Source organism: Erpetoichthys calabaricus, chromosome 5 (genome assembly GCF_900747795.2).
Source record: "Erpetoichthys calabaricus chromosome 5, fErpCal1.3, whole genome shotgun sequence".
Lineage (NCBI taxonomy): Eukaryota > Metazoa > Chordata > Cladistia > Polypteriformes > Polypteridae > Erpetoichthys > Erpetoichthys calabaricus.
This window is the reverse complement of record NC_041398.2, coordinates 190909899-190923383: the sequence shown is the minus strand read 5'-3', so window position 1 is coordinate 190923383 and position 13485 is coordinate 190909899. Positions and strand designations below refer to the sequence as shown.

The 13485-nt window shown below is 38.9% G+C and overlaps 1 protein-coding gene across 1 annotated transcript in view; it reads right to left on the bottom strand.

The window, feature by feature from the left end:
* The window catches only part of mamdc2a (MAM domain containing 2a), a 142210-nt gene that overhangs the window by 111098 nt on the left and 17627 nt on the right, over nt 1-13485 (bottom strand). The gene's annotated exons all lie outside the window — the stretch shown is intronic.

Here is a 13485-nt window from a genome sequence, read left to right as displayed (position 1 = left end):
AATAATAAAACAAAGAGAAATAAAACCAAAACATATTTTGTAACAAAAACCACCACATCATTCATAAAAATCAATAAACAATCTGACCTAAAAGAACTTGGGTACCTGGACTGGAAGAGGAAAGTAGGGCACAGACAAGAATGAGCAGCTATCATAAGGGAGGCCAAGGTTCTTCATGGACAGTAGCGGCAAGGGGTATGGTAAAGTATGTTTTGTTGAGCAACGATTATTTTCTATTTATTATTTTTCTTATTTTTGCTACATTTTATCACTATTTTGTAGACATCATCTCAGTGCCATTTTATGTGAATTTTCCAGTGATGGTCGCCTTATTATTGTTGGCTGTTACACCTGTTTCAAGACAGATGTACGCATCACTATTAATGTGATTTTATCACTCTGATGTAATATGCCTGCTTACTATACCAAGTGTCCAAGCTTTGGAAAAAAATGTTTAAAAACTGTAAAAATTGTAAATCTGTGTCAGTTCAGTTAGAGAAAGGACATTTAGACAAGTTTAGGAATTTTTGCTTTGTTTTTTGACTTGACTTTGACTATTCTCTTGATTGTTTTTGGTGTTTGATCCCAACTGCTCTCAAATTTTCACTTCTGACACTCTTCATTTCCTGGTCCAAAATAATCATTCTTATTAGTCGTGTGGATTTCCACTGTCTGCTTTGCAGGAGCTTAATTTAGATTGCCCAATGATTAACTGACAGAAGATAACATAATTAGCTAACTCTAACTCAGCTGGGAGGTTGGCGTTTCAAGCAGACACCTGCCATGTTTTTTCATTATCTCCTGACTAATTATTATCATTTATTTTTCACACTTGGTAATTTTCTAAAATACAAGTGAGTTTTCATTAAGCACATTAAGGCATTTGTTTGATTCCCTAGATATATCACTACACTTTTTATCCCATTGCTTTGATTTACACTCAGATGCATTTGGTAAAGGAATGTGTGATGTGTGCTTTGTGAAAGGTGATAATTAAAACTTTAAATTCACTTCAGTTCCTTTAAATGTATTGTTAGAAGCTCACCTCTTCTAAAGCAGAGGTGTTCAGGTTTGGTCCTGGGGCTTTGGGGGGGGGGGGGGGTGGGTGGTTGGGGGCAATAGTGGTTGCAGGTTTTTTCTGCCTTAATTAGAAGTCAGTTATTTTGGTGCTAGAAATTTTATTTCTTTAAACATTTTTGTGCTTCACTCTAGTTCAGTGTTTCTCAACCTTTGGTTCATGTTGTTTACATGCTTCATGACCTGCTTTTTCTCCTCTGTTAATTTAGTGTGACCCATGGGGGGGCTGAATTTAAGTAATCATCTGAGCAGTAGCAGTTGGGTGGTTCCCATTGGTGAATAGAGCATGATTGTCAAATTGAGGGCCCCATGCGATTATTTGAGTGGCAAATGAAGGGCAATCGTGAATGTATTTCCTTGTTGCTGAATTGACTACTATTGTCAGAGTGGGGATTGGGGCGGTCGTCCAGGATCAGCTGCGCTCCACATGTGACGCTACTGCTGTGAATCATTGGACCATTCGGTGGGTTTGGTTAAGGGTACTTTCCATCTGAAAGGCTGCCACTGTCCACAGATTGGGAAATGCTACTCTAGTTAATTCCTATGTTAAGATTCCAAATGTTTATTTGCTTTTTTAATCTTAAATGTCCTGATTTTATATTTTGGACTTCCTTGATTCTATTTGTGTTACTTTTAGAATTTTTGCACAAGCATTTGTTAATGTTTTTTTATTATCTTATTATTCTGCTGATGCTCTGCTGTTTGTAGTCATTGTGCTTGTTGCCAGTTGTAGTTTCTGATTTCCGAGTATTGGATCCCACATAAAGGACAAACATATTGGTAAAGACAGTTAGGGTAAGGAAAACCAACATAGTGTTATGATGTCTGGATTGAAGCAATCTTTGTTTAAGAATACTTTCTTGTGATCTACTAATGGTATATTGATTTACGTTAGTGTCTTCTGGTTTTGAACGTCTCGCATTTCCTAACTTACTATGAGTTTGCCTAATTCTTAATCGTGCTTGCCATCATCTGTTTATTCCTAGGCTCAAAGATTTTTCTGATGACCTTTACCTTTCCAGGTTTTCACAGGATATTGTACTCACACATTTTAAATGTTTTTATCCTTTATCAACTGCCAATTTACAATAAGACACAAATGAATAAAGATCCAGCAGCTCACCATTTAACTTGGTCCCATTTATACCTGTGTGTGTTTGTAATAAAGTATCTGTTTTAAAAAAGTGTTTGGAAAAAATAGAAGAGAAAAAAACTAACAATTGAGAATTATTAATCTGCTCTGCTTGACAACTCATTTGGAGGATAACTTTGAAAAGGCTAAATTTATTATACAAGAAGGACCTTGTTGTGACCATGATGAGAAGTGCAATTAGAGTGCAACCGAGAGATGAATACGTTAGTTGTAAAAATTGTTATCAGGAACAGAAAAGTGTCAAAACTAAAAATAAACTTGAGAAAAATGAAATACATACCAAAACTTCAGCTCAAACAGCAAGTTACTTCTTAGTCCAAAGATTCTTTTCCTAAATAACCTAAGATTATTGCATCTTTTGAAATACACTGCAAGCAGTTTCCAGAATTCTTATTTTTGTTTTCTGAATACGTAATTTCTGGTACTTGTATTCCGGTATGGCCCAACCCTGTGGATAATATGGCTGAGGTCATAAAGCACATTATGACAAATCTGGTAAAAAAAAAAAAAGTTCCACAGGATACTTGCACAATGACATCATCATTATACAGTAAGTATTAAAATAAACAATGAAAAAAAAATGTTAATAAATGTGAAATCAGATAATCAAAGTCAAAGTCAAAGTGAACTTTATTGTCATCTCAACCATATACAAGTAAACAGATAGACGAAATTGTGAAGCTCAGGGTCCACAACATGTAACAACATGACGTGCAAATAATAAATTAAAAATAAAATTTAAATTAAAATTTAAAACTTAAAACACAAACAAGACAAGACATTGTGCAAAGACAAGACAAAGAAGTAGCAGCAATATTGATGTGTAAGATATGTAATAAAGTGCATCCAGAAAGTATTCACAGCGCATCACTTTTTCCACATTTTGTTATGTTACAGCCTTATTCCAAAATGGATTAAATTCATTTTTTTTCCTCAGAATTCTGCACACAACACCCCGTAATGACAACGTGAAAAAAGTTTATTTGAGGTTTTTGCAAATTTATTAAAAATAAAAAAACTGAGAAATCACATAAGTATTCACAGCCTTTGCTCAATACTTTGTCGATGCACCTTTGGCAGCAATTACAGCCTCAAGTCTTTTTGAATATGATGCCACAAGCTTGGCACACCTATCCTTGGCCAGTTTCGCCAGTTCCTCTTTGCAGCACCTCTCAAGCTCCATCAGGTTGGATGGGAAGCGTCGGTGCACAGCCATTTTAAGATCTCTCCAGAGATGTTCAATCAGATTCAAGTCTGGGCTCTGGCTGAGCCACTCAAGGACATTCACAGAGTTGTCCTGAAGCCACTCCTTTGATATCTTGGCTGTGTGCTTAGAGTCGTTGTCCTGCTGAAAGATGAACCGTCGTCCCAGTCTGAGGTCAAGAGAGCTCTGGAGCAGGTTTTTATCCAGGATGTCTCTGTACATTACTGCAGTCATCTTTTCCTTTATCCTGACTAGTCTCCCAGTTCCTGCTGCTGAAAAACATCCCCACAGTATGATGCTGCCACCACCATGCTTCACTGCAGGGATGGTGCCAGGTTTCCTCCAAACATGACGCCTGACATTCACACCAAAGAGTTCAATCTTTGTCTCATCAGACCAGAGAATTTTCTTTCTCATGGTCTGAGAGTCCTTCAGGTGCCTTTTGGCAAACTCCAGGTGGGCTGCCATGTGCCTTTTACTAAGGAGTGGCTTCCTTCTGGCCACTCTACCATACAGGCCTGGTTGGTGGATTGCTGCAGAGATGGTTGTCCTTCTGGAAGGTTCTCCTCACTCCACAGAGGACCTCTGGAGCTCTGACAGAGTGGCCATCGGGTTCTTGGTCACCTCCTTGACTAAGGCCCTTTTCCCTCGATCACTCAGTTTAGATGGCCGGTCATCTCTAGGAAGAGTCCTGGTGGTTTTGAACTTCTTCCACTTACGGATGATGGAGGCCACTGTGCTCATTGGGACCTTCAAAGAAGCAGAAATATTTCTGTAACCTTCCCCAGAAATGTGCCTCAAAACAATCCTGTCTCGGAGGTCAACAGACAATTCCTTTGACTTCATGCTTGGTTTGTGCTCTGACATGAACTGTCAACTGTGGGACCTTATATAGACAGGTGTGTGCCTTTCCAAATCATGTCCAATCAACTGAATTTACCACAGGTGGACTCCAATTAAGCTGCAGGAACATCTCAAGGATGATCAGGGGAAACAGGATGCACCTGAGCTCAATTTCGAGCTTCACAGCAAAGGTTGTGAATACTTATGTACATGTGCTTTCTCAATTTTTTTATTTTTAATAAATTTGCAAAAACATCAAGTAAACTTTTTTTACATTGTCATTATGGGGTGTTGTGTGTAGAATTCTGAGGAAAAAAATTAATTTAATCCATTTTGGAATAAGGCTGTAACATAACAAAATGTGGAAAAAGTGATGCGCTGTGAATACTTTCCGGATGCACTGTATAATAAATAAATAATAGATATAGATAATACAGAAATTATCAGTATATGATAATAGTTGTTTAGATAGATAGATAGATAGATAGATAAGACATGTGTAAACAATGACAGGTCAGAATGTTTCACAGCAGAAGGATAACAAGAGTGTCAAAATACTTAAAGGTCAGTATGAGATTTTCAGTTCTTTTCTACCTGCACACTCGTCTTTGCAGGACAGTGGTTCGCATGTATAAAAGTTCTGTTTTTCGAGGTGGTTGAGGCCATGTGGAAGGTCCCAGGGGGCAGCCTGGTGTTAAGGAGTTTGACAGCTTGGGGGTAAAAACTCTCCTGCAGCCTGGCAGATCTGGCTTTGATGCTGCAGTATCTTCTATTGGATGGCAGAAGTGTGAAAAGTCCATGTGAGGGGTGTAAGGAGTCCTGCACAATGCTGCAGGCCTTGCAGACACTGCGTTTGTAAAATATGTCCTGTAGTGAAGGGAGAGGCACCCCAATAATGTTCTCTGCTGTCTTCACTATCCTTTGCAGGTGCTTGCGGTGATGCAGCTGGTCAGAACGCTCTCAATGGTGCCTCTGTAGAACATGTTGAGGATGGAAGGGGGAAGACTTGCTCGCTTCAGTCGCCTCAGGAAGTGTAGTCTCTGCAGGGCTTTCTTGATTAGTGATAAGGTGTGATGTGTCCATGTAAGTTCCTCAGTTATGTGCACACCGAGGAACTTTGGTACTTCTAACAGTCTCCACATCTAAACCGTTGATGCTGAGTGGGATGTGGGCAGGACGTGATTTTCTGAAGTCCACGATTATCTCTTTTGTCTTGTCGACATTGAGTGATAGATTTTTGCCTTCACACCATGCAGACAGCCGTTCCACCTCATCTCTGTATGCTGTATAATCATCCCTGCTTATCAGTCCCAGCACCGTTGTATCATCCGCAAACTTGATGATGTGGTTGGTGTTGTGCGTGGCTGTGCAGTCGTGAGTCAGCAGGGTGAACAGCAGTGGACTAAGCATGCAGCCCTGCGGTGATCCAGTACTCAGTGTGATGATGCTGGAAGTGTTGTAGCCCATCCGAACTGACTGGGGCCTCTCTGTCAAGAAGTCCCGGATCCAATTGCACAGGGTGGTGTTCAGGCCCAACCTGCTCAGATTTACAACCAGTTTTGGAGGAATGATTGTGTTGAAGGCAGAGCTAAAGTCTATGAATAGCATCCTGACATATGTGTCTTTTTTATCCAGATGTGTCAGGGAGAGGTGAAGGGCAGAGCATATGGCATCCTCAGTTGACCTGTTTGAGCGGTATGCAAGCTGAAGAGGGTCAAGGGAGACAGGGAGATTAGTCTTTATGTGTGACATGACTAACCTTTCGACGCACTTCATTATGATTGGCGTGAGTGCAACTGGTTGGTAGTCATTCAGGCCTGAGGACTTCTTCGGCATTGGTATGATGGTGGTCGACCTGAAGCATGCTGGGACTGACGACTGGCTCAGAGATGTGTTGAAGATGTCTGTGAGGACACCAGCCAGTTGACTGGCACTTGCACATAATAATGGGCTTAGATGTGAAAAATGTAGACCTGACATAGCAGAAAGAAAAATTAGCAAGCCATAAAATTAAATAAGATTTGTTATCGACAAGGATTGGCTTCTAATTACATAGCAGCACTAGAAAAGGTCCAGAGAAGAGTGACTAGGCTGATTCCAGGGCTACAGGGGTTGAATTATGAGGAAAGATTAAAATAGGTGAGCCTATACAGTTTAAGCAAAAGAAGATTAAGAGGTGACATGATTGAAGTGTTTACAATTATGAAGAGAATTAGTACATTGGATCGAGACTGTTATTTTAAAATGAGTTCATCAAGAACACAGAGACACAGTTGGAAACTTGTTAAGGGTAAATTTCGCACAAACATTAAGAAGTTTTTCTTTACACAAACAACAATAGACACTGGAATAAGCTACCAAGTAGTGTGGTAGACAGTAAGACGTTGGGGACTTTCAAAACTCGACTTGATGTTTTTTTGGAAGAAATAAATGGATAGGACTGGCGAGCTTTGTTGGGCTGAATGGCCTGTTCTCATCTAGAGTGTTGTTATGTTCTAATTAAGTAGTTGATATGGAACAAAAGCCTTTAGCCACTTCAGCCATCCATAACAAAACTGAACACATCTGATGTAAGTTGTAATAGGAGGATTGGATTATTTCATTTTGATAGCTCCTTTCCAGTTATTTTCAATTGAAAATTTCTCTAAGGACTCTGATTTTCTCTCACGGATTAAAAACAAGCAGAAATGTTGACTGGCAAATTAGAATTGTCACTGAATGGTTGAGTTTGGGTTTGCATGTATGTGTGCCTGGTGAGGGACGCCATGCTGTGCAATAAATACACAACTGTTGCTTTAATAGATTTCAGCTCCCTGTTATGAATAAAGTGGGTTCACAAAACTGGTTACAGGATTGGTCAGATAAGTGATTGATGGAGAACTGAGTGATCTGCAAGAAATCCTAGAAGTGAATTCACCAAGCGTGCAGGGATGTTGTCATGATATGAGCAGCTAATTCAGTAAAGCCCTGGAAAATCATTTATTTGAAAACATGAAAAAACTGCATTAGACGTAGTGTTCAATGTCCCTTCAACCCTGTATTACAATAAACAATTCTGTAAAATGAATGAGAGATCATTCTACTTGTAGGCTGTAAGTCTAGCTTCCTGCTCTTGATACGCTGGGCTTTTGCTTGTGTCAGCTTTTAATATTCTTAGGAGAGATCAGCTAAAATGTATCTACATTATCACTGTCACTTTTAAGTGCCCAAATTCAGATCACCTACCTTAAACATATTGAAGGCCCTCTACACTATAAAGATATTAATAGAGTTTACAGTATTTACAGAAGTACCGGCTGTAAGTCTTCAGCCTCTGGAGAAACCTTTGATGGGGAACCTTGTGAAAAGCATCAGGTTCACAAGCTACCAAATGGCAATGAATATTGAGGTCTTCCATATAATATCACTTCAAAGCTACTTTAAGTAACTGAGAACACCTCTATGAATGAGCTGCTGAGATGCTGAGAAATAATTTTCGTTTTGCTTGTTCTTGGTGGTGCCCACACAAAGCACCATGTTAGTATTCTCTGTAAGTTTGTATTCACCTTCATCTTCTAAACAATCTTCTTTGCATTTTTGTAGAATTTTCAAACTACCTTCCTAGCTTTCTGAATAGTTTGCTCTCATTGCTGGAGTGCATGTAGATCTGATAACGTGTAACTAAACTAACCGCCTGGCAGATTTTTCTATGGTTTGCAAACAAAGATTGTAAAATACACATACAGTAGCCTCTGGTAATGCTATCAGCATGGAGACGGCTAGCAAACATGAGCTGTCAGCACAAACCTTGACCTAATTAAGGCTATTACTGTGAGACTGCACTGTAATATGCAGATATTTAAAATCCATGTGCCTTAAAATCATGTATTATCCATGAGGCAGTGGAAAAAGAGCTGTGTCACTCTTTAGAAAATTAGTGTAGCAGACGGCTGAGAGTCTAGTCAGGCTTTAATCACAATCAGCTGGGATTTCTCTTCTCATGGCTTAAGGTTATACAGACAGCTCCACGTAATATAATGCTTAGTGCACAAAAAAGGGAAAAGTGGCAAAGAAAATCAAGGAAATCCCTTGAAGCTATTCAGTACAAGAAAATAAAGAAGTTACTTTTAATGGTTATTTTTTAAATATAAACTACAGTAGTACCTTTTTTGAGGGCTTTGTCTACGCATCCAATTTTTTAACCTATTTTATCCATTGCAGAATTTTAGAGGAAGATAGCCCAGTGGTTTTGGAGCTAGTTCTTCAGGGTGTTGCGATTTACAAAATGATGATTGTAATTTCATTTATTTTCATGATTTTTTTCATTAATTGTTCTGGTTCTAGTTTATGGGTGTTCTTTTGCAAGCCTACCCAACAAAGAAATCCGAATGAATCTGATGACTAATCCAGCTGCAGTACCTAACCAGACACTGACACCAGAATGCAGGCTACGCTGAAAATTAAAAGCATCTCAGAATTAAATAAAAACATAAGGAAACAGAAAGCATAGGTTGGGGGATGGCTGCTCATGCTAGGGTTTCCCAGTGTACCAGCTGTGGTACAACCACCACAAAAAAATGTTCCATTCCACTGGATAATTTTCTGCTTTGAACCGAGAACGATATGAAGTTAAAGCAGCAAAACTTTGTCTGTACGCCTCCACAAAAGAGAGCTTTAAAATAAGATCGCTATTACGTTACCTTGGAAACCAAATTAAAAACATCAGCAATGCTTTTTGGTGTGTAAAATTGGCTTTTAACAGAACATCAAGCAGATTGTTTTTATCTTTCTTGCTCAGGTCATCGGTGAGGTGGACACAGGGTTTATAGCATTTGGCTCATCTCACTGGCACGACTCCACTTTCAATCTCCTTCTGCAGAGGCCATACGCACAGCCTGCCTTTCTGCACGAGATTATTTATACTAGCATCAAGAATCTGCTGCCTTCAGATCCAACATCCTATTTCTCTTTGGCTTGGCACAAAATGCAAAGCTTACCACTATTTTTAGTGTCTAATTTAAACAGTTGTACTTGACAACCTGGAGGCCTCTGGTTAAAGATCTATCTCTTGGTAATTCACATTCAGCAGAAAAAAAAAAACATGCGGGACAACCGAACTGTGAAACAAGGAGAATAAAATAAAACACAGAAGTGGTGATCTGCAATGTAACTGCATGGATCTTTGTAAGTAGAAGGCCGATTTCTTCATTGACAGATGATGTCATTTTTTTCCTGTATTATGAGGCAAGGAAACACAGCTAATTATTTATTTTAAAATAGTTCCTTTATGGGCAGCATAATAGTCCAATGGTTTGTACAGAGTCCTGAGTTTGAAATACAAGGCACTACCTGTGTAGTTTAATGTCTCCCCTTCAGTTCCAGTTGGCTTTTCTTTGAGGCCTCTAGTTTTTTTTTTTAATTCACATACGAAAGTTGAGTGTTTTATGCTAAATGGTGCGTATGCTAATAGACCCTGCAGATGTGGGTGTAAGTGTGTCCTGTGAAGGACTTCCTGCCAGACCTATTAATGTATTAACCAGGTATGAATGATGAACATGTGCTTCCCCTTCCTTTGCGACTCTCCACCCTACATCTCTGCTCTCTATAAGTAAGCCAGCAGACTTGAAATCAGTCTCTCCACGGGACTCCTCAACAGACATCGGTACTGCTCTTCACAAAGCTCAGTAAAGTCAATACCATCTGCCCTGACAATCTCGGATCAGTTTACACCCCAAACTGATCTTTCCCTTTCTTCCATTTTTCCCCATCTGAACACCTACCCTGACCTCTTTTACACTGTGGCAACCCCAACTGATGCTAATTAAATACACACTGCTTCACATTATTTAACTAAAACTGGCAGTCAAATGCGCTCACATACGTGCTGCTAACCAGTGATGGTTAACCTTTTGGGAAAATGCAATAAACCTGCAAAAATCCATTAATAAATTAACTCATTAAAAACACATCTTGTCACACATTAATCAACGCAGTATTATTAATAACTTCAGATAGACCTGAAAATGGTAAAAAGTCAAAAGCTGTGCATACTAATAAACTGTCACGCATGTGCATCAGAGGGTCTCCTTCCAGGCTCATCAGAGGTAAGCATTACCCCTTCGGGACACAAGGGGGCTCTATTGCTGATGGTATTGTCTCTTTTTCCAGTAAGATCAGCTGACCCCACCCATTCAACTATAAGGCCGAGACACTCCTAGAAGGGGTGGTCTCATTTTGGGAAGAGCTGACCGCCAGACTAAGCTGCAATCTGTGACTGCTCTACACAGCCTTAAATCACCTGACCAGGCAAAGCTGTCTACCTATGTTTTGTTGTTAATCACACCACCATGCACCTTTTTATTTTGTGCAACTTCTTAGTTATTAAAAGGGGTGACCCAGATGCCAAACCCCCCAAGCCATCATTTCGTTTGTGGATGTGTGTGATCCCTCAGCTGATGATAACCTCTTTAAGGTTTTGATAGGCTGCTATATCATCAATGTTCCTGCATTTTAGAGTGAGAAGTCAAGCAAAATGACACCTTTTATTGGCTAACTAAAAGATTACAATATGCAAGCTTTCGAGGCAACTCAGGCCCCTGTAATCTTTTTAGTAAGCCAATTAAAGGTGTCCTCTTGCTTGTCTTCTCACTACAATCATAATGGCTAACACTGTACAACACCCTAGTACTACCTGCATTTTAGAGAAAAATTATTATGTATTCAAGCATCATTTTTAATCAGAAGTAGAAGAAATTGTTGCAAATATTTCTTTGTCATCATGGTAGAGGTTGCATCTATTCAAGTGCAAACTTACTGTATTCATGTTTGTACACACCACATAATTTAATCTCTGTGAATGACTCAGCCGGGGTATACAGCAGGAAAGTTAGCAGCCAGGAAAGAAAAACATACAATGACTCATTTTGTAAACCATCAGCAACTCCAATTACCAGCACTCTCCACAGAAAAAAGATACTCTAGGAAAACTCCTGCACAGCCCCCATGTGCTTTTGTACCAGGAGTTTTTTTGTTAATAACAAATTTAAGGCATAGTTAACAAGTTACCTGTATAGCAAGGGCCTGCTGTGGGTAAAAAGAGTCCTGATATGGCACAGGGGTACTGATGAAGGCTCTACTATTAGAGCCCACTCATCTGGGAAGTGGCCTTTGAATGCCAGTGTGAGCAGGAAAAAGCAACCAGGGCAATTAACCCTATAAATGTATAGGATGTTCCTGACAACAGTAAAATAAGTTTGATTTTTAGAACTGATTGATTTATATAAAATGTTTATTTTATTGCTATTAAAATGTGTCATTATTCTATTGATAACAGATTGAAGCTTCATTTATGCGATGGTCACCTCCATTTTGTGGATGTCTCTGCTTGGCTGCAGCCATGTTGTTTATTATCACTATGCTCATTGCCAGTACACAGAGGTCACATGGCATATTGTGTCATTAGGCCCCTCCCTATTTATTGTGGTAGCCTGCTGTTGTTGACCTCCTTGTGTTGCACCATTTCTGAACACAAATAAAATCTGTTGTAGTTTGGGAAAGGAATTTCTAAATAATATTAGGGCTTTTACTGGCTTAGAAATATGTTTGTTTTGCCCATGTTTCTGCCTACTAGTTTGTGTTTTGTTTTTTGTTGTTGTCCATTAACAGTGTTTTGCATGAGACCTTTTCCCTGCACCTTTTAATATCTAGGTATTTTCTGATAATCTCTAAAAATCACCATTTTTTTTTCTGGAGTTTTTTTGTACTTTTTGCCTCTGCAATTTAATAACAACCACTTGCTTTCTCCTGTTCTGCCAAAATGAAAATGACAAGCCATATCAGTAAATTGCACAAAAAGATCAAAAGTAGCTAATTCAAACCACCGAGAACACCAAATCCTAACCGTGATCACAAAATCTAAGCCAAGAAGAGAGAGGGCCAAGTCAAAACCACTAGCACAGCACAACAGAGTTTGGTTTAGTTATCCACAATCTTAGATGCTGGTGGCATAGATGACATTGTGAAGTGTCACTTTGATCACCATGCTATTAGCAAGAGATAGTCATGTTGAGGCAATGGAGACATGAAATGGTGATGACCGTGAGAATTCTGAAAACAACATAATAATAAAAATAAAACATGTGCAAAACAACAAAAACAATACACAATTTAAATCCTTGATTTCAAACGTTTTGTTTGAAAGGCTCTTGCGGATTACAGAGACCAGTCTTGAATGGGGTATCAGCACAATGCTGGCAACAGCGGGCCAGTTTGGCCTCACCAGTTAGCCCAACACAGATGTCTGTGTAACGTGAAATAATAAACAGGGAACCAAGTGTAAAAAGTCATACATACCTCATTGTGTTTATCCCATATATATTTTTTTAACTTTAATTGAATTTATTTAAAGCATGTAACATTCCATTAAACCAAGTCACACTTAACAAAACTAAATTAAATTCAATTCAACCCTCACCCATGAAAAAGAGACAGGCCAACAGCCAAAGTAAAACTGAGAGTAGTAAAGAGGAAAGGAGTCCTTCTCCCCAATATAATTGCTTAATTGAAAATATTATTGATTTGATCCTGCCAGGTTTTTAAAATGTTTTGAAAAGATCCACTAAGAAAGAATTTGATTTTTTTTTCCAATTTCAAATAGGATATAACATCAGTTACCCACTGACTTAACAGAGGTTGGTCAAAATTCTTCTAGTTGAGCAAGATAAATCTATGTGCCAATAGTGAAGTGAAGGCAATTACAGTTTTGTTTGTCCTTCTCCACTTTAAACCCATCTAGGAGTCCACCAAACAGAGCAGTTAATGGGTTAGGAGGGATTGTGACACTACGGCAGTCTGATAGGCATTTAAAAATGCTTGTCCAGAATGATGTTAATTTGGTACACACCCAAAATATGTGGCCTAGTGAGGCTGGAGCTTGATTGCAATGTTTTTGGACAATTTTAAACAAGATAGATGTGCTTGTTAAAAAAATTTAAGTCGAACAACTGAATGCTTTGTGTATATGGAGCTCGAGTGAATTCTGTGCATACGTGCCTTCCGCTCCATTTCTGAAATGTTGGGAGATCCTTTTCCTACTGTAATTTGGGATCTTTAAAGAAGAAGGGACTTTAAAATGATTTTATATATTATAAAATTGCTGTCTGAGTCTTCAGGACTGAGACAGTGTTTATCCCATATTTACCTAATTACTTAATTAAAAACCATTACTTGG